The sequence below is a fragment of the Erithacus rubecula genome, assembly GCF_903797595.1.
Source record: "Erithacus rubecula genome assembly, chromosome: 3".
Lineage (NCBI taxonomy): Eukaryota > Metazoa > Chordata > Aves > Passeriformes > Muscicapidae > Erithacus > Erithacus rubecula.
In genome coordinates, this window is record NC_136689.1 from 98,440,459 (window position 1) to 98,446,277 (window position 5,819).

The following is a 5,819-nucleotide window of genomic DNA, read 5'->3' on the forward strand; positions in this document are numbered from 1 at the left end:
CAAAGGATATGACTGATGGAAACACTTGATATAAAATCTTAAAATTATGGGAAGTTATTTTACCACAGAAATGGTAGAAAGGAAACAATTGTTCAACTGTTTATTCCTGTAAGAGAATGCTGGGGGATGAAACAAATTAGCAGATGATAAATTGAAAGTTAAAAAGGCTCTTTTTTCCCATAGTCTATTTTTATGAAGCAGCACTTACCACCACAGTATATTGAAGATATCAATAATCCACATGGGTCTAAAAAAATGCAAGCAATTGGCCGAATCCTTGAGAAAAAAGAATACATTTTCCTATTATGATTCATCAGCTCAGGGATAGCAGAAGTTTACCATCAAGACTTCCTGCCCAGCAGGGGAAAAACTTTATTTTCTGTAAATCCTTGTCTATTTTAGGATTGCAGTGGGGAAAAAGCCACCGTTTAATGTTTTTCTATAACACAGGGGATTAAGTTAATGAGGCTTGAGCAGCCCCTTCCATTTATCTGTTCTTAAAAATCAAAACTGCACTGGAGCAAAGAAAGAAATGCCCTTATTCAGAGGTCATCTCTGGCTGCAAACTGAAGTTCTGGTTTCCTCTTCCTTCCAGTGGTTATTGGAGCTCTTTGGATTGTGTCCTTCCCCCTGACATGCCACTAAAACCCCGTTAGGGGCAGCTGCAGCACCCTGCAAGAAGGACTACAGTCAGAAGCCTGGAGCATAAAGTAATTTTATAACTTGGCAGTTAACACATTTTGGCTTATTTCCCTCTACTGCCTTCCACTACTGCTTTCCCTCTTTCCAGGCAAGCTTGGACAACTCCACAAAGCCTGTGTGTACATGGCTACTGTGAATCTGCATCACTATCCTTGAGGAAAAAACCTGACTTCTTTCTTCAGTGCTGGACAGCTTTTAGGGACCCAGGCTGTTACACCAGCTAGGGAAGGTGTCTGTGGGACTGTGTGTACTAACACACTCAGATACACATGGTAGGTTTTATAATCCCTAAATACAGCATAAGGGAGCTTTAGAGAATGTGATAAGGAACTCTGGGTTAGAAGAAAGCATAACAACTTTAATCTAAACAAGCATCTTAATGCCCTCATCACAACAAAAATCATAGCCAACACCAACCAGGATTCCTCTTTTCCGAGCCAAAATCATCTTCAGGAAATAAAATTTAAAACTTTTAACTAAAATAAAACTAAATATTTCAGAACTATCTGCTAGGGTCTACAGGAAGCTGAATTCTATTGCAAGGGCTGGCACATGGCCAGACTGACATAAAATTTTCTTTTAATAATATTGACCCTGTAATCATCTGTGACACAACAATATCTTTGAGGAATAATTAATTGAAACAGAACTCTGAAGTACCTAGAATAAAAATAAAAAGTTTACCTTTACAACTTTAAGGAAAAAAACACCCTTGACAAGAGACAATTTTACCTATATTTTGAGTTTTATGCCAGAGTTTCACTCCAGACAATCTTATCAAGTACAGAGAACAGATTCCACAGGAAATTCTAATAAAAATAAATAAATAAATGAGTCCTGAGCAACAGCAAGATAATAAATCATACTGAGGGTGGAGTTTGAACATTTGGATTAATTTATTAGACAGTTAAGAAGGCACATCTGGATATTTACTGATTTTTGAATAAGTCTCTGGAGGGGATCCTCAAGAAGTAAAACTGAACAGACTGTATCACGCAGTTAGCTAACTGGAAGTTAGCTAAGAACAGCTTTTCTATCAGAAAAGATACTGAAGAAAACATAGTTCTGCATACAGAAAATAAAGTGTCTTTCTAATACTTCAGTACTTCCTTCCGTGTAGCAAAGCAACACCCTGGCGTTTCTTTGGCTGCATTTGCAGCGTTGGAAAAGCAGGAGTTTGACGGAAGAGGCGTTTGCTCGGGAGGAGAAGGAATTGCTCAGGCATCAGGACAGAAGAGACTCCTCCACCGGCGGAGCTGCGCTGACCCCTAATGGGCGATATCCAGCAGTGCTGCCCTGCCAGCAATTCCCAGCCACATTTCCAGCCGTGCCAGGAAACCTCACATGGACCGGCACGCCTCCTGTCAGCCCAGCACGAACTCTGACACCTCAGCTTTTCCCTGTTCACTGTTAACATTCATCCACCTTCGTATCTGACCCTCGGAAATGTTCTAAGAAGCCAGAAGGAAGAGGACGGTGAACAGTGTTTAATGCAGCCCTTCTGGCACCCAGCCAGGATAGAACAAATCCAACTCTTTAAAAACTACAGCAAACTGGTTTTACGTCCTTCAACAAGAAATAAAAACCATTAAGGACTAACATTTCTAACAGAACTATTTAAAAGGAATTTGTGCAATAAGCACAATCAAGAATCTGTATAAACGATGGTAGTAATTTGAGAGGCACAGTTCAAATATCTGTGTCTTTTCTCCCCAAGGAATGACTCTAGCTGCCATCAGGAGAGCAATGAGACATTTCCATTACAGGAAAACTGCTACCATTTCCACCACTTATTTCATTTCTGAGTGAGAAACTGCCAACACAAGAAGGGAGAATGAATCCACGCTGGTTGGTGCAGTTTCTTTTTGTCTTTCCCAGACTGCAGAGATGAACTCATGGGAATGAACTCCCAATACAGAAAAGTGATCAGGCTGGAAACAGGCTGCATTTCCCATTCCCTGTCTAGACAAGAGTTTTGTTCATGTTTTTGTTTTTTTTTTTTTTTTTTTTTTACTAGTTTGGTTGCTCTGTTCCTCTTTTCCTATGCACCTTGCTTTCCTTCCTACCCCAGAAATGTACCAGCTGTAAGTCTTCCCAACTAGAGAGATTTTGGCGTGCAGAAGTAATGGCATGGAACAAAAAGGATCCCAGAGCTAATGCCTGCACTGACAGCCAGCAAAACAGCCCCTTTTAGAAAAATAGCACTAGTGTGTAAGAAAATTGCTGGCCTTCAAGGCTAACTGGATTAAATAAAAATCCTTGCCTAAATCAAAAAGACCCACTGTATTTTAAATCCTTCTTAAATATACCACTTGAAATAATGATGATTTTAGGGTATAACTTTCACAAACAATGATAAAGCACAAACCAATTCAGGCAAACCCCTTGCTGCCAGAAATTACTGCTCCAGTGTGGTGGCATAAATAACAGATTAAATTAAATTACATTAATCTCTGGTTAACAGAACCCCTTGGGAGAGTCTTGAAGGGCAAAGGAGTCTAAGAAGGCTGGACACGAAACTTCTTTTCTAAGAAGGAAATCTTAAAGCTGCAGTAGCAGGCCACCCCCTTGTGCTGAAAGATGAGCTGGCAGGGAAGATCAGCCTGGCTGAACAGAGCTTTGGCTGAAACTCAGGGAAAAAAAAGTTTATGACCTTTGGAAGAATGGGCAGGCAACTAAGGAGGACTACATGGATGTGTTGAAGTTATATAGAGAGAAAACTGGAAGCAACAGGGCCCAGCTATGGCTATTGCCATAGAAGACAATGAAATGTTTCCATAAATACATCAGCCACAAAAGGAGGGCTAAGGAGAATTACCACCCGTTATAAGATGCACAGGAAAACACAGTGGCAAAGGATGAGGAAAAGGCTGAGGGACTTAATGTCCTCTTTGCCTCAGTCTTCAATAGTAAAGCCAGTTGCTCTTTAGGCACCCAACCCCTAAGCTGGAGTACAGGGATGGGGAGCAGAATGAAGCCCTCACAATCCTGAGGGAAAGAGTCTGACCTGCTACACCAGTTAAGACCCACACAAGTCTATGGGACTGGATGGGATCCAAGGGTCCTGAGGTAGCTGCTGCTAGTGTTCAATGGACCACTTCCTATCACTTCAAATCCTGTGCTCAGGTTCACAACAAAATAGACATTGAGGTGCTGGAGTGTCCAGTGTAGCTGGGGAAGGGCCTGGAGCACAAGGCTTATGAGGAATGGCTCAGGGACCAGGGGTTCTTTAGCCTGGACAAAAGCAGCCTCAGGGGGAAAACTTACTGTTCTCTAAAATTACTGAAAGGGAGCTATAGCCAGGTGGGGCCAGTCACTTCTCCCAAGTAACAAGTGACAGAAAAAGAAAAAATGGCCTCGAGTTGTTCTGAGAAGTTTAATTTCAGTATTTTAACTTCCAGTCCTTTTTTTCCCACCTTCTTCTCATCTTTCAACAGCAGTACCAAATCTGGACATTAGTTGTGTATCTCTGCTCTGAAGGAGCACAGAAATCTAGTGAAAGGAAGATTTGACTGTCACCATTTCTCTAGCACACACAGCACAACAGTGCACAATTCAAGATGTCCTGGTAAGCCAGTGGTTTCAGTTTTTCCTGTCTTGTGACTATTAGACATGAGACAAATTTCCACTGTTCCTGTTTTCTGTTCACTTGTGAAGAAATGATCTATTAACCCACTGGCTGAATGTCCATTACAATCAGGTTTAAAAGTTTAGAGACACAATCAAATATTGTTTCAATCTCCTGATAGATAAGAAATTTGGTTTTGGCGGAAGACACAGTGCTAACTGCATGTAATACAGTATTAGGAATTTACTGTATTAAATCCTCACCACATTGCAATCACTGGCAAACCACCCTTCAATGACCACAACCTATTTAATAATTTCAAAATTTCATTATTTCTTTGATTCAAGAAAGTCAAGAACCCCCCACTTTTTCAGAACAGATGATACTAACCAATTTATGACAATCCTGTGATTTCTGCTTGCCATGCTTGCTTATCAAAATGCTCTCATGTTTATTTTGTCCATCATGAAGAACCTGCCAGGGACTAAAGGGCCTCAGCAGCACCTGATGAGTTTAGTGGTAAAAAGTCTTTTTGGCTCAGTGTTAGGAGGAAACAGTCCCCCCACGTTCCCTGAAGAGTGGGAATGGCTCCCCCCTAACCAGGGCTTCTAAAGAACAGTGATCTGCTAACACAGATGTGCCAGTGCTCATCTTCTTTTTTTTTTTTTTCCATCCTGCGATCCTCGATGGTTGTGCAGACCATTCAAACAATCCATCATTAGATTCTAACAGAGGCTGGGCTGACTGCTGAACTTCCATATGAGACAAGGGAGCAGCATCAATAACCGGTTTTCCCCCTCCCCTCACCACTCTACCTAGCTGGGGGGAGCTAGGGCACAAATAAACTGGTTTTGATTCATATAAAAGCTGTAGAGATAAAATCAGGAGACAAAACCCTCTTCATAGTATAATGGAAGAAAAGCAAACAGGTTTCCTGAAAACTTTATGATTTCCAATGAATAATAAAATACATTCAAGCACTCAAATAAATATGTCCTTCTTAAATGCAATAGTTTTTAATTTTTGGTACAAGAGACTGAGATCCCAATCTGCCTATATACAAACAGCACAGAATTACAAAAAGAAGGTTTATCTAAGTCAAATTTCTTAATTTTTATTAAATTCAAAACTGCAGGAAAAAAACCACAAGTTTCTAAGTACAAATAAAAACATATCAGCTAAAATAAAATGTTTGTCAAGTTAAAACCCTCTTTCCATAAATTTTCCTTCCTTGCTATTGCCCACAGTATCATCTGAACTCCTAGAAGTGCTTAAGAAATTCATTTTATCTTACCAACAGGATAGTAAACTGTAAGTTTACTATTTAAAAAAGCAAACTGTTTAGGCACAAGGTGGCAGAAGACATAAGCACAAATATCAACCATGCTTTCATCAATTTGTCAGTAGAAATCCAGGTGTGCTACAGGCCTGCATGGCATTGAATTCAGAATGTCAGAGCTTATTCAGTGAAATAAGGGTTTGTTTGGTTTTTTTTTGTTGTTGTTGTTTTTTTTTGGGGTTTTTTTTTTTTTTTTTTTGTGTGTGTGTG